General features: G+C 42.9%; 1 protein-coding gene across 2 annotated transcripts in view; it reads left to right on the top strand.

Moving 5' to 3' along the window:
* The window catches only part of SMIM3 (small integral membrane protein 3), a 44,475-nt gene that overhangs the window by 18,484 nt on the left and 4,085 nt on the right, over positions 1 to 21,906 (top strand). Inside the window, exon 1 of one of the 2 annotated variants that reach the window (XM_008517225.2) lies at positions 7,787 to 7,927. The exons of the other annotated variant lie outside the window; for it this stretch is intronic. The gene's annotated coding sequence lies outside the window, so the exon portion shown is untranslated. Of the gene's footprint in view, positions 1 to 7,786; positions 7,928 to 21,906 lie in introns of those variants that run through there. 2 annotated transcript variants of the gene reach the window in all.

The raw sequence follows: 21,906 nt of genomic DNA, 5'->3' as shown, positions 1-21,906 counted from the left end.
ATGTTATATCTTCATTTTCATTTATCTTAAATATTTTCTGATTTTTTTGTGTATAATTTCTTCTTTGATACACTGGTTATTTAGTAGTATATTGTTTAATTTCCACGTTTGTTAATATCACAAATTTCTTTTAGTTATTGATTTCCAATCTCACACCATCATGATTGGAGAACATACCTGGTAAAATTTCAGTCTACTTAAATTTATTGAGACTCATTTTGTGGCTTGACACCTCTATCCTGGATGATATTCTATGTGCACATGAGAAGTATATTCTTCTATTGTTGGGTAGCATGTTCTATAGATGTCTGTTAGGTTTAGCTGTGTATAGTATTGTTCAATTCTTCTATTTCTTTGTTGATCTTCTGCCTAGTTCTTCTATCCAATATTCAAAGTAAGGTATTAGAGTCTCTGACAATTATTGTTATATTCTCTATTTCTCCCCTCAATTCTATCGGCCTTGGCTTTATGTATTTTTGTGGCCCTGTTGTTAGGTGCATATAACGTTTATAATTTCCTGATGGATTGACCTTTTTATCATTATAAAATATACCTCTTTATGTCTAGTAACATTTTTTTAAAATTTACTTTTTTTCTGTTATTAATATAGCCACTCCAGCTTTCTTACATTTGCTGTTCCCATCATATGTCTTTTTCCATCCTTTTGCTTTCAATCTATTTGTGTCTCTGAATCTAAAGTATGCCTCTTGTTGATAGCATATAGTTGGATCCTATTTTTTATTTTATCCAGTATGAAAATCTCTGCCTTTTTATTGGACTGATTCATCCATTCACACTTAATGTTATTATTAGTATAGTTGGATCTACACCTGCCAGTTCATTTTTTGTTTTTTATATCTCATATATATTTTTGTCCTTTTATTCCTCCTTTGCTACTTTCTTCTGCATCAAGTGAATATTTTCTAGTGTCACCATTTTAATTATTTAATAATCGATATTCTAAAATTGCTCTTCTTTGTTCAACTATTCCGGTACCAGAACCAAAGCCAAGAAATTAGTCTCTGTCAGGCTTTGCTTGCAGTCCCTGAAAGTAAGTGATGTTGTCTTTTCTCAAGATCCCCAACATTTGCTAAGTTTGCTAATCTGCCAGCATGTGAACTTCCTTACTATCTTACTAGCATAATGCTGGGAGCCTGTAAGCCGCAGAATCGGTTTAGCAGGCCAGTCTCCTGGAAGGGTTTTGTAGCTTTGCTTCCAGACAGGAAGTACAACTCTTATTCCTTAATGATTACATGATCGTAGTCGATTAAATGAAGTTTTTTCTCAAATGTAAAACTCTTTGGATGGCTTTGTTTGTATAATAGATTTGATCAGTTATATCCTCGTTAAAAGGAGGGCAGATTTTGGACTCTTTGCAAATAATTACATTGTTGGGGTCTCAGTAAAATTATTCACTCTTGAATCCTGAGGGGTCAATGGGAACAAGATATCATTAAGAAATATTTTCTTTTTGTTTGTATAAGCATAGCTTGCTAAATTGAGGGTTAGCGATGGATCAAGAAGAAAGCAAAAAACCAAAAAAAAAAAAAAAAAAAGAGGACTTCCTCATAGGCACATCAAATACAAAACATTGAAAAAAATCCAACAATATTCTAAAACGAGCACAGTTATATTCCCTTATCAACTTATCAGGCGCCTGTGACTTATTCTTGACTCACAAATCTTGGATCAGCAGTGTACTTCCATGAAGTGGTTTTCATCTGAACTGAAGAGTCCTAGCAATCCTGGCTCAGTGCTATGGTTCAGTCTACAGCTACCCACTTGTGGTTGCGATGTCAGCTTATGCTGAGAAACCTGGCCCTATATCTATTCCGGTTAAGAGTACCTCACACAATCTTTTCCACCAAGTTGCTGGGACTGTCCTCTGTTGAAGACACTTTAGTATATAGCAGAGGTCTTCAGGTAAGCATGTAAAGAAAGCAAAAACCACTTGTTGATTAGACTGAAGGCTCTGTTAATTTATAACAGTAGACAACTGTATTAGAATAGAAGAGAGTAAAATCCTATTGGGTTATGGATTTTATCAGTGTTTTCTCAAGTGTTAGAATATATTGTGGACATGGGGACATTGGCAAATCTACTTTAAAAAATGAACATAGGGAAGATAGAAATTTTTTTTTTGTTTGGACGGCTTATCCCATTTTGTGGGCCTAATATATAATGCAAATCCTACCATAGTATTAAGCCAAGTAAGAAATATGGACTATATCAAACTTACTAATTAGTTCTACTATCTATCCTGCTTGTGAATGACCCATTAAGGGTTATAGGGTGAGAGAACAAGCCTTTGGTATTTTAGCCATCTAGAAAGTACCGAAGATGGTTGACATGTAAAAACATATTAATAATTACATTTTTATAAACTCTGGAACTGATCTTGGAAGGCAATATTAAAAAGAATTTTCAAAGAGGAATCATCACTAGCTTAAGACAGACGCACAGATGCCTAGGAACCATGAATGGTTGCAGTTTAGCTACCCATTAACCAGAGTGATAATACGCTAGTACTAAATAAACGTAATCGTAGGTGTAATAATAAGGAACTTAAGCTATTTAAGAAATGAGGAACTTCTGCTGTTGTTTGTTTTTTAAAGAACCAACCAAGGTCATGACAAAGTCAGCACAAAGCACAGAAAATTATTCTTGTTGGCTATATAATATCTGCTCTTTGGGCAGATTACACAGAAGTTAAAAATAACTTTTGCTATCTCTTGTCAAGGACCAACTGAATATTCTAAGACTAGTTTGTCATTTTAATATAGAGAATAACAAAGCCAAATTCTACTCTTGCATTAATATAACAATTGGCAGCAAAGACCTTTTTAAAAAGTGTTAGAAGTAAGCCCATTAAAGCAGACCCAATTTTGTCAAAATTTTAACATATTTCATTGCTTTTTTCTACACTTATTATTTGCCAATATTATAAAGCAAGGAAAACAAAGTTTTCTTTTCCTCAAACTTCTACAACTTACACATTCAAATTTTGTCTTTTACTATCCTTTCACATTCTGGCACAGTTAGTCATTTATTTTACTTCAAGACAAAGTTGCTCTCTTTTGCCCTTGATAAACAAAACCACACTCATAATCTTACATGCACATCCATAATTCTTTGTTACTTCAATTCTTTTATTTTTTTTATTTTTTTATTTATTTATTTTTTTATTTTATTTTTTTTTTTAAAGATTTTATTTTTTCCTTTTTCTCCCCAAAGCCCCCCGGTACATAGTTGTGTATTCTTCGTTGTGGGTTCCTCTAGTTGTGGTATGTGGGACGCTGCCTCAGCGTGGTCTGATGAGCAGTGCCATGTCCGCGCCCAGGATTCAAACCGACGAAACACTGGGCCGCCTGCAGCGGAGCGCGCGAGCTTAACCACTCGGCCACGGGGGCCAGCCCCTGTTACTTCAATTCTTAATATAGCTCAATGGCCCATGTAAATTCCAACTTTTTCCTTAAGTTTATGCATTTATTTGAAGAGAATTGACATTGTCGCAAACTTTAGATTTTTCTTCTAGAAAAATGTGTTCATGCATTTGTTCATATCTTATTTTGTGTATCTCAAAACTATTTTTCTAGTTTTCATCATATTAAATAAAATGGAATCCTACCCCTTTCTTCCCCCCCCAGCTTTATTGAGATATAGTTGACACATAACATAGTGTAAGTTTAAGGTGTACAACATGTTGATTTGATACATTTATAAATTGCAAAATGATTACCACCATAATATTAGCTACCACCTCCATCCCATCACATAGTTACCATTTCTTTTCTGTGGTGAGAACCTTTAAGATCTCCTACTCTCTTAGCTTATAAATTACAACTTTTAACCAATGCAACTACCTTCTACTTCCTGACAGAGATAACTGTAGGCAAGTAACTGAGTATGGTTTGAAGTATTTAGCAGACCAGCTACGCAAGCATTATAAAACTTCCTATGGCCACACACATCCGTTTTACGTTTCTTAAAGTCTGCAAAATTGAACATATACATTAATATAACCCAAAGGTTTATCCACTCTCAAACCTAAAAATAAGAAGTAAAGGGTGTGTGTGTGTGTGTGTGTGTGTGTGTACATACTATGGTGACCAATGTTTTTGTATTCTATCTTCCTTAGAAATTATCCAGGCATCTAAAGATTATTCACCAATTTACTTGATTTAATATCAATCTAAATTCTTAAGTTAATTAAAGACCTTGGAAATTATGTTTAAGCTGATATATTACAGAGTAACATAATCATTGATGATATAAACTATTTAGGAAATTCAAATTAACTACAATCTCCATGATAAAACACTCTCCATCGCTCTAGCATTTCATCTTGTTTTATGTTCTTCATGGTTTCAAAAACTGATATCATCTTGCTTATTTATTTGTTTACTTATTTATTGTGAACATTTTCCCACTAGATGTAAACACAATTAAAGAAAGAGAATTTGTCTTCTTTGGTGCCTAGAACATGTAGGAAACTTGCAATGAATAGTTTTGAATAAAGGAATACATGAAGGAAATCCTTACTCATAATAATCATTTCAGGATCATTCAGGAGGAATAGGTCTTATTTTACTATTTGACAAGTGAGGAAACTGAGGCATTGATAATCATTTAGCTACTGAGTGACAGACTCAGAATTTTGGTTTCCTGATTTCCAATCCAATAAACCACATTATTTCCCACAACTAAGTAAATATATGTGCAGGTGAAAAACATATGAAAGAAGAAAATTCTTGCATAGATGTGATTCATAGAGAGGGTACCTGAGATGGACTGCCACTAGTGGGGGTCCCTTTAGGCAGTGTTTTGATAGAAGCCAATGTTATTAGTATACAACTTCTTTTATCTAAATTCCCCCCACTATCAGGGGATCTCCCAGCAAGTATTATTTCTTTGAGCTCTTAACGTTTTCTCCTTTGGATTACTTGTCATTGAGGACCAAGGAAGTGAAATGTGAGTTGTTCCCTGGCATTTGCTGTAACAAAAGCTTGTTGCTCAAATTGGCTGTTTCCCCCCGCTCCTACTACCCCAACACAGCATTGCTTATTCTTCCCTTCCAAAGCCCTCTTGGCAAAATCAGCCCAGCTGATTTTGGAATACCCATAGGGTATTCCAACTTCATCTTTTGGCTTACTTTTTTTTTTTTTTTTTTGAGGAAGATTAGCCCTGAGCCAACATCTGCCGCCAATCCGCTTTTTGCTGAGGAAGACTGGCCCTGAGCTAACATCCATGCCCATCTTCCTCTAGTTTATATGTGGGATGCCTACCACAGCATGGCTTGCCAAGCCGTGCCATGTCAGCACACGGGATCTAAACCGGTAAACCCCGGGTGGCCGAATCAGAACATGCGAACTTAACTGCTGTGCCACTGGGCTGACCCCTTGGCTTGCCTTTAGAGTGCCTGGGCAAATCACTATGGGAAAGGCAGACTAAGCCTGGCTTGTGCTGGCTCCAGTCCTGGGCTTCTGCATTCTCTCAGAGGGAAGCCAGTATTCACACATGGCACATGAGTGACCATTTTCCCAACCAAAGGAACCCCCATCCTCAACCACTAACCAGGGAACATTTTGTATTAAATTGAGATTGTCCTCCTTTAACTCCCGCCCCCCCCAACCCCCGCCAAGCTTAGGAGGATTTTTGTTTGTTTGTTTGTTTGTTTGTTTTGGTGTGGAAGATTGGCCCTGAGCTAACATCTGTTGCCAGTCTTCCTCTTTCTTGCTTGAGGAAGATTGTCCCTGAGCTAATGTCTGTGCCAATCTTCCTCTGTTTTGTATGTGGGACACCGCCACAGCATGGCTTGATAAGCAGTGTGTAGGTCCCTGACCAGATTCAAGCTGCGAACCCTGAACCACAAAACAGAGCACATGAACTTAGCCCCTATGCCACTGGGCCAGTCCCTCCCCTGTCAAGAGTTTTGTGGTAAACTATTCAAAATTGCATGGTACTTGCTTTTAGGATCCCGCACTTCTCTTTTGATTAAAACATGTTCTTGACTGACAATTCCTGTAATTTTTGTCAAATCACTTCTCATGTCAATCTCCTTCATCCTAGTTGTCTTCCCTCTGAAAAACTGGCATCTGGTAGTGATGATTTAGATGTCATTTCTGCTGGCCTCATCCCTGATTCAGAGAAAACATTAGTTGGTAAGTTCAGAGCCTGCACCATATCACATTTAGGCCTGGGTAAGGCAGTATGGTTCTTAACATATTTATTGGACAAAATAGAAAGAAAGAAACTGAAACACACCTGGGCTCCAAGACTCCATTGATGCTCAAGACCTGCACTCCTTTTTTTCCAGAAGAGTAAAACAGAAGAAAACTCTACTACTGAATTAAATATTGTGGGTGCCAAGAAGGGACCTGTAGTCCCCCTCCCTCTGCGGACCACAGAAGCAGGCAGGCACTTGCAGAGTTGGCATTGTCCTATGTGGAAGCTGGAAGAGATGGGGCATGGGAAGCTGCTTGGATGCTGGGCAGTGGATACCTTGGATGGGGTCAGGTCACTGTTATCACAAAATAGGATGCTCAGAGGCATGTTACAGCGGGCAGCCAACCAGCTGCACACTGGTCCTCTAAGTCAACCCTCACCGCAAGGCTGGGAGACAGGTGTTAGCGAACCAGGTTGGTTTTCGTCTGTGGCGGGGAAAGCCAAACACCGAGACAACGAGATTGCAGCAGAGAGAAGGTTTAATCACAAGCCAGCCAAGTGATAAAATGGGAGAATGAGTCTCAAATCTGCTTCCCTGAAAATAAGGACTCAGGGATATTTATAGGGTGGCAGGGCAAGGTGGTCTGAAATGTGGAGAGAGGTGATTGGAGGTGAGGAGAGGTGAGGTAATTGATGATCTGCGCAAGCGTAGTCAGACTTCATGCCTCTTCATAGGACGCATGTTCACAAAATGGCAGTGTTAGCACGATCTGAGGGGGGAGTTTTTAGTCTATTGTCAGAAGGTCGCCTATCGGACATCTGCGTGGGCCTGGTTGATGAGTTGGTGGTCTCAACCAGCCTGAAGTGGACCAGGAGTTCTAATTCCTGAGAAACAGCTCACATACCCATTACCATGGTGACTCAGGCTCCAGGGAGATGTTATCTATAGGCGCCTAGTGGGAGTCAGATAGCATAGTGCCTAAGCAGCACAGTCAACAATGGCTAAAGGCTATAATCAGTAATTGCAAAAAAGGAAAAAAACTTTAGTTCCTAGGTACTTAATCATCAACCGCTGTTTACCGTTTAAGCGTTATTACCCCCACTTTAAAGAGAACGAAACAGAGGCAGGATGGGGAAGCCTCTTGTTAAGGAGTCCACACTCAGTACACTGCAAAGCAGGTACCCTGAGTGCCGGCTCCTCCGTCCAAACCCAATGGCTAGACTTTCCCATGTGTAGACTACAGCTGGAAAGGATCTTGGAGGACACATTTTAGGTCAACCTTCTCGGTGCGAAGACCCCCGACAGGCGAAGCGATCTGCCCAGGGGTAGGCGGCGAGCGCGTGACAGGCTGCGAGGGGAACCTGAGACGCCCCAGTTTCTCCCTTCCCTTGCTGGCCTCTTGCTCACCCGCAGGGTGCGGGGGAGGCTGGAGGAGGAGCTGAGCAGAATTGCGGCGGCGGCCGGGGGCCGGGGCTTTTGGGGCGGTCCCTGGCGGCCGCTTGTCCCAGAGCCCTTGGAGGGGAGCGCGCGCGTGCTGGCCTCTCCTGCGCGCTCCCGCCTCCCCGGGGCTCCGAGGAACCCGGGCACGTTCCGGACGGAGACTGCAGAGCTGGGGGTTGCTTCCCGCTGCCAGAGGCCGTGCCGTCCCTGGGACGTGGAGAAGCGCTCGAGCCGTCTCCGCCCCAGGAACTTTCCGCAGACTCAGCGCGATCTGTCTGCGGAGGGAACCCCAGGTTTTAAAGGCAGTTCTACGAAACCGAGGTGAGCGGGGCCATTGGATGTCGTGCGTGGGGCTCCGGCTCTGAGGCTGCCCTGTACCCGAGGGCCCTCCCAACTCTTCTCTTTCATCCACTCTTCTCCCTCATTTCTCTCCCTGGATCCCTTTTGCGTTTCCCTTTCTCCTTCTCTCAGCCCCTAAGTTCCAGCCACCTTCTGCACGCGATCTGGATCTCCGGGGAGGCTGGAGCTTGGATGAGTGAGCCCCAGCCCCACAGGAGATGGGCTTCTCTCCGGTTTCCCTGCTCCTGCTTCCTCGGGAAGCGCGCCCCCTCCTCGAGGAGGCTCTGCCGCCGCTTTGCTCTCCAGGCGTGGCATCAGAGTTCAGCTCCTGGGCCTGAGCACCCGCCCTGGGCGCTGCGCTGGCACTTTGGGTCTTTGCACCACGCGGAGCAGAGGGTTATCTTCCCCGCTTTTCTCAAAGCCCCGCGTAGAAGGCGCCAGAGTTTGGAGTCAGGGGTGGTGGTTTCCAGCCCTGGTCTGTCACTTGCAGTTTCACTATCCTATCTCCGAGCCTGTTTCTCCATCTGTGACATGGAGAAAATACCCTTTGCATACCGAAATCAAGTGAGAAAGGGGCTGTGCAAAGTATCTTGGAGTGAAGACTTCCTTCCGAACTCCCTCCTTCTCCTCCTTTTGCCTCTTAAGACTTGGTTGTTCGAGTCGCCGGTTCTTTTGCGCCCGTGTCCCCCCTCCACAAACTCCTTGAGGACAGGGACTGTCCAGCTGTGGTCACCTCTGAGGCATCCTCAGCTCTTGGCACAGGGCCTGGCAGTAGGCGCTCAGTACTGTTTACTGAGGGGAATGATGGGAGATGTAAACCATGAAAACCTGAACAACTGATTGAGTGGCCTGGCTGGGCTCTTATTCATCAGCTCCACTGGTTTCCACCTGACAGGCGCTAGTCCTGTTGGCACCTGGGGGGACTCACGAGCCTCCCATTTGCTTATAGGCTCCTCGAAGCTCTGGGCTATAGTGGTGAAAGCTGATCACTCATTCAAGGATCAAAGATTCCTTGAGCGTCTGCCCTGATCTGTGGTACCACTGCAGTGGGTAAATAGGAAGAGAGATGTGAATTCCTGAGGGAGTGGGGGAGGGGGTAGGAAGACCTGTTCTCTGGGAGTCAGGAGACACTCTGTTACCTTGATGAGGTGTTTCGGCTGTCTGGACCTCGCCTTCCCGATCTACAAAACGAGGAACTGAGGGTAGATCAGATGGGTGTCTGTGGCTGAGTGTGATGTGCTCTTGGGGTTATGCAGGCCACTCGGCAGTCCTCTGAGCAATCCTCTGAGAACGTATGGGAGAGCCCAGCTGAGCTTCAGGACGTCACGTACTTCTCTAGTAACCACCAAAAGGCCAAGAAGCAACGCTTTTCCACTCCAGCAGGGACCTCTTGTTTCCAGCTGTTCTGATTATGAATCATGCCTTGGAGGCTGCAGGTCGCACTCCATCACATCCTCCAAACACTGACCTCTCAGGGCGTCAGCGCAGTGGGCTCCATTACATAAAACGTCTGGGGATTTCCCCTCTCTGGGGCAGCCCGAGAGTCACTAAGCTGTGGTGAGACGTCGGAGAGAAAAAACAAATTAGAGACTTGGGTGCCTAATGTGGTTGGGTCACATACTGGGCCCAGGGGTGACAGACGAAGGGAATAAAGAAGCGGACACAGCCTCAGATGCTTTCCCAGCCATATTCTGATCTGTCTTTAAAAAACATGCTTCTGTTTCTTCTCCATAGATTAAAATATACAAACAAAGGAAATGTCTCCAAGGAAAGAGGATCTTTGTCTTGACTGGTCTTACACTGCCACCATTGGCAGTTGTATAAAAGATAGACACATGTACTCAACACTCATAGTTTAAAGGAGTAAGTGTTGGTATTGCCCCACCTGAGTACCAGGTGAGCTGAATAATGTAATAATAATCATACTTGACATTTACCAAGTGCAGACTATGAGCCAGGCATTATTCTAAGCATTTTACGTGTATTAACTCATTTAGTCTTTACCAGAATCCTATGAGGTAGGGGCCTTCATTACATCCATCTTATATATGAGGACACTGAGGTCCAGAGAGAGTAAGTAACTCATCCATGAACACACAGGAAGTAAGTGGCAGAACTGCTATTTGAACCCAGGCAGTCTGGCTCCAGGGCCCATTGGAATTAAGGGGATCTGGGTTCAGATCTTGCCTTTATCACTTACTAGCAGGGTGACCTGGGGGAAGTTAAATGAGAATTTGACAGCCACTGGACTAGTGAGTTACTAGGGACCCTAATACCCTCCCAACTCACTAGAGAAATGGAAGATGAACCTTAAGAGAGAATGGCATACATCTAGGAGTGGCCCTGGGTGGCCTCTTAGAAACACCTTGGGGCTTTCTAAAGATTAATCTTCTCTTCCCCTCACTCCTTTCTATTTTTTCTTTAATAGTCTTCAACCCAAGACTGTCCTGGAGCTGGGGTGGGGCTCTGGGGGAGACAGGACGTCAGGAGAGCAGCGTCAGTCTTTGAGAGCTGGCTGGACCCTTAGAGACTCTTAGAGACCCTCCTTAACAACTGGACTGACAGGAAACTGAGGTCCAGTTTGAAAGAGGGGCTTACTCAGGATCACACAGTGATTTCATTTTCTAATGCTGTAACAAATTGCCGCCGGTTTAGTGGCTTAAAGAACTCAAACTCATTCTGTTACAGTTCTGTAGGTCAGAAGTCTGGTATGGTCTTGCTAGCATAGAATCAAGGCATCATTAGGCTGTGTGTCTTTCTGGATCTTTAAGGGGGAATCGCTCCCTGCTTATTTGAGTTGTTGGCAGAATTCAGTTCCTGTGGTTGTAGGACCTGGGTCATGGTTTTCTTGCTGGCTATAAGCTGAGAGTCATTCCCTGCTTCTGCAGGCCCCTCATTCCTTGGCTCATAGTCCCCTTCCTCCATCTACAAAGCAAGCAGTGGCGAGTCGAGTCCTTCTCATGTTGCATCTCTGTGATCCACTCTCCTGCCTTCCTCTTCACTTTTAAAGACTCGTGTGATCAGACTGGGCTCACCTGGGTAATGCAGGATACTCTCCCCATCTCAAAGTCCTTAACTTTAATCATATCTGCAAAGTCCATTTTGCCTCTGTTCTCATGGCTCTGCCTTCTGAGTCATGCTTCCCTTTTCATAATCAAGCTTCCAGGGCCCAGGACATGGACATCATTGAGGGGACCTTATTCTGCCCACCATATGCAGTCAGGCCCGCTTTGGGAAAGTGACTTGTTATGGATCACACAGCAAGATAGGGATTCACCCCACTCCCGTGCCTTGCAGCTTGGTCACTGAGTCTGCCTCTCAGCCCACCTCATGGACAGCCCAGCACGCAGCAGGCCCTTAGTCACCAGCAAATAACAGTGATGGATGCGAGAGGCTTAAACAGGATGCTGTGGATTTGGCCTGGGCTTCTCCTCTGCCAGCTCCTTGTTGGTTTCTAAGACTCTGTGATTGGCTGGGTCAGATGGTATGTGCAGTGTTGAACAGCTCTGGCTGCTTTCTGATCTCTGAAATATCCTAGTGTTTTTCCATCTTTCCAGGCACAGAGGGTCAGATAGAAACTTAGGCAGGGAACAAATCTTTTTACTGTTAAGAATTTTAGAGGAGACAGAAGCCAATTTGGGGTAAAATGAGAACAGAGCATTCCTCAGGGACTTTGGGTCATCGGAGAAAGGCCTCCGATTTGATTCATTTTGCATTTTTGATAGTTGTGTGTCCTGCCCATTCCTTCTGCTGGCCCCTTTCTTTGGGACAAAGGTCTCTGCTGAAATGGACTCTTTGCCAGGTTGATACATGCTTGAGGCTGACTATTACAAAATGGGAGGAGAACTATTTCTGGGAGTAAGTGTGAGGCTGGGATGAGGCCATTGACACTGGACTTGGCATGGGAAATCCTCTCCCCTTTTATCAGCATCCTTGTCCTCTTCTGAGAACAGGGAAAGAAAGGTTCATACTTGGGGCAGCAACTCCCCCAGCCCTACACCCACCTCAGTGCACAGCTCCTCAGCACAGAGTGTCATAACTGGAATTTGAGCTCACCAGCCCAAGCAAGTCAGCAAGGGGGAAAACCCGTCCTCCCCTGCCCAGTACGTGCAGGGTGGGCTGGGCAAGAAAGTTTGTCTATCCCGTAATCCTTCTTGAATGTGCAGAGAGCCCCCATGAAATCAAGTCAGAGGATGTCATTTTATTTTAGAGATAGGGTTGTGACTTTTAGGGTCATTGGGACTTCTGCAGGGGTAAGGATCCCTTCTGACCCTCCACCAAGGAGGTTCTAGGAGTCAAGCTCAAATCTGAAGTTCCCCAGTCTGTCCATATTCATTCCTTCATCAGTCTTACGTTTATTGGGCACTTACTGTGTGCCAGGGCCTGTGATAGATGCTGAGGGCACCTCAGTGAACAAAAGACGAGACTGCTGCTCGCCTTGTGCTTACATTTGAGTGGTCAAAGACAGCCAATTCAAAACCAGCAAGCAAGCTAATTTTTAATTGTCAAAGTATATGAAGAAAATAAAACAAGGTATGAGAGAGGATGGTGGTGATTCAGCAGGGTGGGTCTGGAAAGGCTTTTCCAAAGAGGTGACATTTTAGTTGAGATCATGGACATTGAGACACTGGATGTTGAAAAGGAAAATCTGGGAGGAAGAGCATTCTTTGAAGAAGGAACAGCAAGCACAAAGGTCTTGAATTGGGATCAGCACTTGAGACACAGGTCATTAGGTGCCTCAGGCTCCTAGGTGGCCGGTGGGGCCCCTTCTCTGTACTTGAGTTGCCCTCTCTGTCTGGGATCAATGCCCCGTTCTTCTCTGACAATCTCTCCAGTTCCTTCTGAGGGTAGAACCTTAGCAAAGGGTCCTATAAGCTGGGCAATGCTGGTAAACCCCCAAGTCTACTGCCCTGGGAACCATCAGCCTCGTTGTTCACATTCTGGAAGATGCTTGAAGAGACACCCCCAGCATCAGTGACTCAGAGCTGGTTCTAGCTGCCTCCTCTCTGGCCTTCGGGTCTGGTAGAAAGGAAGCATCAGCAGCACTGTCTGCTCAGCACTCTGCAGGGCTGGATTAAGGCCACACCTGCAGGAAGCCACCTGCCTCTCTCTGCCTTTTCTCCCACTTTGGGATAATTAAGTTTGGTGCCAGCAGGAAGTCGTTTCTTTTATTGCCTTCTTCCTCAGTGAATTCCTTGGTGGTAAAACCGGTTGGATAACCATTGGCAATCTCAAAAGTTAACTGTGAGCTGCAGTTCAGAGGTGGAGGGTGTGCATTTCCGGTGGAGGGTCAAAGCTGGGACAGACGATCAAAGGCTATTTGGTGATGAAACTATTACTGTGGTTTCCTAGATCAGACTCAGAGCGGTAATGGCGCCCGAAGTAATGGTGGTTTCCTTCAATCTGGAAAATGAACTCTTTTAGAATTTAGGAGACATGCTGTGTTCACTAGCTCAGGTTAACGTTTTTGAAGCCCTTACTGTGTACCAGGCATTGTCCTAAGTAAGCGCTGTATGTGCTTTAGCTCATTTAACTTCCATGGTATCCCAAAGAATTACTTACTATTATTAATTACTATTCCCATTTTACAAATGAAACTGGAGCTGAGAGAGGTTAAGCCTTCGGCCAAAGCCACAAGGACTGCATATGCTTCCTGCACACCATGTGTCTCATCATTTCTGGGCTTTGTTGATGACATCTGTTCTGTTCAACCTGCCTTCTCCCTCATTTCTCCCTTTTGAGCGCCTGCTTATCTTCAATGCCCATATCAAACGCCCTATTCTTTGTGAAGTTTTCTGTTTTACTTAGACAAAGACAAGGAAATGAGGATTAATATTTTGGGGAGCATCTATGATCTTCCAGGACTTTATATGCGTTGTTTCACTTTATCCTCACAATAGATGTTACAATTTGTTGCTTTTAGTGTCCCTGTTTTAAAGATGAGAAGACTGAGGTTTAGAGATTTTAGATAACTTGCCCAAAGTCACACCTCTAATAAGGGTGGAAAGCACTATTCAAATCAAGATCCTCTTAACTCCAGAGTCCATGTTCTTTCTCCTCCTTTCCTCTGCTCTGTGGTTTTACCTTCAGTGTAGCATTTCTGCGTTGTATTGCCATTAGCTATTGTAATTAATGTCTGTTTTCCTGCAGAGGAGAATGAGCTTCTTTAGGTCAAACACTGTATTTATTTATCCCTATCTCTACACCCACTCCTCTGTCCCCAGGGTTAATTACAGTGCGATAGGTGTTTACTGAGTTAGATTGAATTGCTACTCTACTGGTTTCATGCGGGGACTGGAGGAATAGGTCAGGTTGATCAATCATGCTGCTGATTGATTTAAAAAAATCATTCATATGGATTAAACATGTATCATCTTTGTTGATAAAGTGAAGACATGGTCCAAGTCAGAGACACTAGCAAACTCTAGCTAAAGGAAGGGAGGATTTCTGTTTAGGTCAGTGAGTCCCTACCGCCAGGAATTATTAGTCATAGAACGAACATTTGTAGAGTGCTTACTGTGCGTCAGAACACGGCTAAGTACTACGTGTGGTTATCTTTTGGAATTCTCCTAACCCTATAAGGCAGATACTGTTATTTTCCTATTTTTGTTTTTGTTTTCAGCTGAGTCAATGGAAGCATTAGGAAGTTTAAGTAACTTATTCAAGGTAGGTCAGCTAGAAAGCGTTGGAGCCCCATTTACATCCAAGCTGAGTGGCCTCAGAGCCTGGGCTTTTCACACTAATGTGAGTGTAAAGGAAAGAATTTCGTGCTCTTTCCAAGTATTCTTTCTACTCAGGAGAGCTTCCATTGCCCTACTGAAAACAGGAGCATGGGATTTGTTGATTTAAGAAATGTTTATTTGGTGTCTCTACCACTGAGCAGAGAGGGAAGGCATTCCGTGAGGAGAAGTGAGCTGCGTTGGGTAAAATCAGTGCTGGGGCAGAGCTGGGACCCAGGCGAGGACATCCACTCCTCTCCTTGGCCTTCATCCCATACGCTTGTGGGTTTTGTCCCAATTTGGTGGAATCTCCCACTACAGGTAGGATTCTGATGTCTCTCCCTCTCTTCTCTGATGTTCTTACCTACGGTGGGGAAGAAATCAGTTACAAGGCTTAGCCATTACCTTCTTCACTAGATTCATTTGCATTTGGACCTTAAATCAAAGGGATGAAATACAAAAGGTGAAACTGCGTACATCAGCGATGCTTCCAGGACGTTCCTTTTCTTCTCTTTTGTTTTGTGTATGTGTGTGTGTATGCTTGGTCCTGGAAAACCATCTCATCTGCCTTGCCTGTTGTGAAGTTGCTGAGGGCTCTGGGCCTCAAGGACCCCTGTAGATTTTTACACAATAAAAAGGTATATTCAAGAAGCCTGGCTGGCGTTCATTCTTTTTGTCAGTTTATTCTCTCCCACCGCTTTCTCCAGCCTGACTCCCCACTTTCTTCCCCCAGCTCCCATGTCGAACTGGATAGTGATGGAATTTAAAAGAGCACTGCAGACCAGGAGGGCTGTGTGCTCCCCTCAGTCCTGCCGGTAACTTGCTTTGTGACTCTGGGCAAGTCATTTCCTTCAATCTGTAAGATGGAAGGTTGGCTATGTGGTTGAAGTTAGATAGTGTCTAATTTCTATGTAGATTTCTAGAATACCATTAGTTTGTAGAAGTTTCATCTCCAAGAACAAACCCTGTAGGGTATAGTTTCCATGGGTCAGGAGTTCAAGCACAACTTAGCCGGGTCCTTACAAAGCTGCCCTCAAGGTGTCCGCCAGGCTGCATTCTTACCTGGAGGATCCGTTAGGGAAGAGCCTGCCTTCAAACTCATTCAGGATGTTGGCAGAACTGCTTCTTCAACTCAAGGCCAGCAGGAGAGTGTCTTTGACTTCAGGGAAAGCTTCAGCCCTCTTTTAAAGGACTTCCACCTGATTAAGTCAGGCCCACCCAGGATGATCTTCTTTTTGATTACTTTAAAGTCAGTGGGGGGCTGGCCTGGTGTAGTGGTTAAGTTTGTGCACTCTGCTTCGGTGCCCCAGGGTTTGCAGGTTTGGATCCCAGGCGCAGACCTACACATGGCTCATCAAGCCATGCTGTGGCATCATCCCATGTACAAAATAGAGGAAGATTCGCAGCAGATGTTAGCTCAGGGCCAATCTTCCTCAGCAAAAAATTTAAAATAAATAAATAAATAAATGAAGTCAGTGAATCTGGAACCTTAATTACATCTACAAAATCCCTTCGCCCTTTTTATGTGACCTAACTTAATCACAAGAGTAACACCAGGGAACAGAGGTTATGGGGGCCGTCTTATAGTTCTGCTTACCACAATTGCTTTACAGAAATGTCCTATTTACAGTTATAGCTGGAGCATATTGGAGCCAGCTCTCTATTTTCTGAGTCGGGTCAAATGACTTAATATATGAAATCAGTTCTAAAAGTTACCTGTTCCCACACTAAAACTATTCTGCTTTGAACTTGTTTTTTAACTGTAATATATTATGCTTCCCTTTATTCTAATGTAATTATCCTCAAAGTTATTTTCTTCCAGTACCATTAAGTGAATATATAGTTATTCACAGAGGAAATAATTTAAATGTTAACTTTTTATATTTAATTAGTTTTGGTCCTTTCCTATTTGAAATTATATATTGTAGAAAACTATTAATTTTAGAAGTCTTCTGTGTCCCTAGCTGACTTAAAAAATCTTTTGTTCTATCAGTATTTGAGAGAGATGTGTTGAACTCCTGCACTGTAATTGTGGATTTGTCTGTTTCTCCTTAGAATTCTGAGATTAGGTCATAAAAATTAAAAACCATTTTTTCTTTTAATATCTCCAGTTATACTTTTTGCCTAAAAGTCTACTTTATCTGATGGGAAGATAGCTCTGCTAACTTACACAGTTCATGATTAGATGGTATTTCTTTTTTATACTTTACTTTCAACCTTTCTGAATCCCCATGTGTCTCTGGTTAAAAAAAAAGAAAATAAAGGATATATGTATATATTTATTTATTTATTTTTGCTGAGGAATGTTCTCCCTGAGCTAACATCTGTTGCCAATCTTCCTCTTTTTTTTCTGGAGGAAGATTAGCCCTGAGCTAACATCTGTGCCAGTCTTCCTCCACTTTAGATGTGGGTCACCTGCCACAGCATGGCTGATGAGTGGTGTAGGTTCATGCCCAGGATCCACACCTGTGAACCCAGGCTGCTGAGGTGGAACGCACAGAACTTAACCACTATGCCACAGGGCTGGCGCCATTTATATTTTGTTTTCATTTTTCTATATACTTTCATATTTTTTGTTAGTTTGGGGTTAAATCTACTATCTTTCTCTGTGCTTCCTATTTGTCCCACCTGTTCTATTTCCCCCCCTCCTTTTCTTATTGTCTCTGGAAGTTGTGAAAAAAGTCTCTTTTACTACTTTTAAATGTCTGCCCTAGAAATTGCAATATGCATCTTTTATTTAACAAAGTCTAATGTTATTTGGTTCTTTTGTTCTTTTCCAGACAATGCAAGAAAATTAGAAAACTTTATTTCTTCTACTATTTATTTGCTATTTTTGTTGAAAATTTTAATTCTGTGTTTTTGTCTGAAAATTTCATATTTTGTCTTAATTCTTGGCAATTATTTTTGTTCAACACTTTAAAGATATCATTCTGCTGTTTTCTATAGACTCCATTGTTTCTGTTGAGAAGTTAGCTGTTAGTCTAATTGGTTTTCATTAGAAGATAATCTGTATTTTTTTCTCTTTAGTTTTCAGCAGATGTACCATAAGGTGCCCAATGATGAATTTCGTTTTATTTATCCTGCTAGGATTTCATAGGGCTTCTTTAGTTTGTGAATTGATGTCTTTCACCAGCTTTGGAAAATTCCAAGTTATTACTTATTCTAATATTGTTTCTGCCCCTTTGTCTCTTCTCTCTTTCTAGGACTCCAGTTACATGTGTGTTGTACCTTGTCATTGTTTCTTTATACCCCTTACCCAGGTTTCTGTATTTTCCATTCTTTTATTTCTCTCTGCTTCATTCTAAGTTTTTTCTTTCTAATCTGTCCTCCAGTTCACTAATTCTCTATTCAGCTATGGTTTATCTGTTAAGCCAATCCATTGAATTTTTAATTCCCATTTGCAGTTCTAGAATTTTGATTTGATTCTTTAAAAAAATCTGTGGCCGGCCCTGTGGCCAAGTGGTTAAGTTCACACATTCCGCTTTGGTGGCCCAGGGTTTCACCAGTTTGGATCCTGGGCACAGACATGACGCTGCTCATCAAGCCATGCTGAGGCAGTGTCCCACATAGCATAACCCGAAGGACCTAGGACTAGAATATACTACTATGTACTGGGGGACTTTGGGGAAGGGAAGAAGAAGAAGAAGAGAAAAACAGAGATTGGCAACAGATGTTAGTTCAGGTGCCAATCTAAAAAAAAAAAATCTGTTGTGTTCTTTCTTATAGTTTCCAGTTCTCTGTCAAAATTCTCAATTGGATTTTTTTTTTTTTTCTCCTTGAACAGAGTGAGCAAGGTTGTTTAAAGTATGTGTCTGTCTGACAACTCCAATATCTGGAACCCCTGTAGATCTTTTTCTATTGTGTGTTTTTTCTGATGATTCTGTTCTTGTTATCTTCCCTTTTTCATTCCTGCTTATTTTTGGTTATGTATTGGATGTTATATTTGAATAAAATATTTGAAGCCTATTGTGATATTATCTCCTCTAGAGAGGATGTAGGTTTTCTTCTGCCAGGCACCTGGAGGTACCAGTGATTGGAAACAACCTTATTTCAATTTCAGAGACTGTGATGATTCAAAGTTTGGCTGCAGTTTCTAGGATTGGTATACTTCTAATTCACTCTTAGCACTAAGGGTACTCTTTGAAGTCCAACCTCAAAAATGCGGGGGTTTTATTCTTCCTGTCTTGGTAGTCTTGGCCTCCCGAGTCTGTCAGAAATACTGCTTAGTCTCCGTCCTCCGCTAGGGGAAGTGCTGCTTCGAATGCCAGGCTCACCTTCCCGGATTTCTGTCTTCTCCCAGGTCTTAGCCTTGTAACTCCTCATTCTTTTGTTGTTCTTAGTGCCATCAAGCAGATTTTTTTTTTTTTGGTCCAGTTTTTCTAGTTGTCCTCAGTAAGAGGATTGGTCAAAATGGTCTAGTTTGCCATTACTAGAAGTGAAAGTCCTGATCTTTGTAGATTTCATATCTCTTCTAAATCTAGAATGGCCGTTGGCCGAAAGCAATGAGTCGGACCTTGGTTTAGAAGAGAAGTGTGGATTGGCACACTCCGTGCTCATACTTCTGGGTCTGTGTGGATACTTTGGAGGTGGCTGTGTGGCATGGTGAATACAGGATCAGGAGATGTGAGTTTCAATCCCGTTTACTTAGCTTTATGATCACTAAGCAGGTAACCTCTCTCAGCTTTAGTTTCCACATCTATAGAATATTGTATCCTGCATAGACTTATTGGGAAGATTAGATAAGTTAATGTATGGGACAAGGTCTAGCACAGTACTTGGTATTGTTAAACAAATGCTGGCTTGTGTGATTCTGTGTTTAAGGAAATAAGGGGAGGGGTACTTCTCTGTGCTTCTTGGAAGTAAAAGAATTATGTCTTCTAAGTAAATAATAGTAACTCCTATGAGAGTCTCTTGTATATAGCGAGGACGTGACAAATGACTGACTGAATCAACGAATGAATATTCTAGACAGAGTTACTCATCCTGATAGTGCTCAACCAAAAACAATATTGCTGTGTCAGAGGTAGAAGTTGCTTCCTGGGGAGTGAGTCTCATGATTGAAAAGCAGATGGATAGCACAGATTAGGCACCTTGAATTCAGTTGTTCTAAAACCACTGACTTGTAGGAAATTTTAATTTATGTCTTTTTTGTTGGAACTAGAAAATTTACCATATGATGGGATTGGCTGGAATAGTGATTATTCTTATTATTTATTTTTTGCAAAAGGATTTTCAGTTGCTTAAGAAAAATAGCTCCAGAAGTAAAAGTTGATGTTTTCCAGGCAGGCAGCAGGGGCCCCCCCTTTCCTTCGCCAGTTGGACCTAGTGGCGTACCTGATAGATGTGATGAATTTTCCACTTTTGGAGAAGGTATAATGATCTTGATAATGGATACAAATAATCTTTTTGGGGTTATTAACTTTTCCATTGAATTGCCTAAATTGCTTAAACTCTCTGGTCTAAAGGGGAGCCAGGATGTGCTGGTTCACAGGGTTGGTGGTGGAGGGCCCCGATGGTGTCAGTGGCTGGTGACGCTGTCGGCTTCTTTGCTTGTCAGCTCAGGGTGGTGTTAACACAGCTTCTTACACAAACTTATATTGAATGTGTGTCAAAGTTGATTATTTATTAATAAGGTCAATAGCAGATAAAGTATGCCAGTTTAAAAAGCCAAGAGTTTAGGCTTGGCTGCTGTTTTACCTGCCCTGGTCACAAAAACATTTTATTTTTACCAATGATAAGGTTAAATTTGTAACATGAATGGTTTGGGCTGTATTCCAATGTGACCCATCAATCAGAAATAAATAATATATCTGCAAAGCAAACGATAAGCAGATTGATCTATGGTTATTAGTGAGATGTAACAAGAAACAGGGTTTTATGCACTCACAAGGAGCCAGTGCACCCGGATGCCAACAGAGGTCAAACAGAAGTCAGCTAGCAGCCACGTCGAGTCCTGCTTTTTCTCAAGCAAATTTCTCCAGCATGCCATTAAAGATGCTGAACATATGGTTTGCATAGTGCTTACTTTGCGGACAAAAGTTTTCTTGCACAGTGAGGAGAGGTGGGAGTGACTGGAACCCCTCTCACATGAGAAGGAACAGCTGCTGGAGGACACGTGTTTGAGGATTGAGAAGGTTAAAAAAGGGAGATAGAGCTCCCTGTGCCCTCCAGCGCCGGGCCGCACATATGGCTGGCCTTAGAACCCTGAATTTCTGGCAGGGCCCTTGGAGAACATCACAACCTATGGTTTTCAAACTGTATTCTGAGGAGCCCAAGAGGTCAAGGAGAAGCTGAACAGCTGTGTTGTACCAAGTGAGCAGAGACACCAAAAAAATTACTGGGAAACGTTATTTTTCTCAAATTTTTTCAGTTAGGAAGAAAAAGGGCTTTAATTTCATCATAAAATGTACATTTTTGTGTTATGGTTTAGTATTGCTGTTAGTTTGAATTGTATATAGAAGGGAGGGGGCTCCTAACCTCTAGTGCTTGGGGCCTCTCGGTATTTACCCAGCCCTGCTGACTGAGGAGGACTCCAAACCCCCCTCCCCTCGCCCCTCCTTGTCATCCTGAGCGGCTCCAGCTTTTATTTGTTTTTGTGATGGGGGTTTTAAACAATTTACGTGCACAGGAGTAGTATTGATGCAGTCTAGAAGACGGGTTACAGAAGAAGTTTCATTTATTTATCCACTTGTTCCGTTCTGTTTTGTTTTAGTTAGGGGCAGTAATTTGATCAGATTTATGTCTTTGAATGATTATTCTGGAAGGAGGTGGAGTTGAAGGTGGGGGAAGACCTTCCGACCTCAGCTTTGCCATCTGTGAAATCAGGCTGGTTCTAAGCTTCAGTGTTCCATGACTCTTGGTTGTGGATGAGCCCTGAAGTCTGAGTTCCTGTAAATGACAGGTTTTGCTTATGAAGGTCAGCCAGGGGGATTGTGTATTCCTGGCATTTGGAGTCACAGTGACTGTTTGATGTTAATGGGTTTACCAGCAAGGGCTTTCGTGGAGTTCCTTTGGCATAAGGCAGGCTAGCTGTTGATGTAACCAGGAGACCACAAAGAATGATTTCTCCCACCCCCATCCCTCTTTAGCAGTTTGTGTCTCCTGTGACTCATGCTTTTCTGCCTTAGACCTTGGAGAAAGTGACCATGTTTCCAAGGCTGAGGCAGGGCCGGCCTGTGCCTCTCCCTCCCCCGCAGGCCCCAGCCTGATAATCCTGCAGCCCGCAGGAGTCTGCTGGAGGCT

The sequence above is a fragment of the Equus przewalskii genome, chromosome 13 (assembly GCF_037783145.1).
Source record: "Equus przewalskii isolate Varuska chromosome 13, EquPr2, whole genome shotgun sequence".
NCBI lineage: Eukaryota > Metazoa > Chordata > Mammalia > Perissodactyla > Equidae > Equus > Equus przewalskii.
Note: the sequence above shows the minus strand (reverse complement) of the source record. Positions and strands in the feature narration are given on the sequence as shown.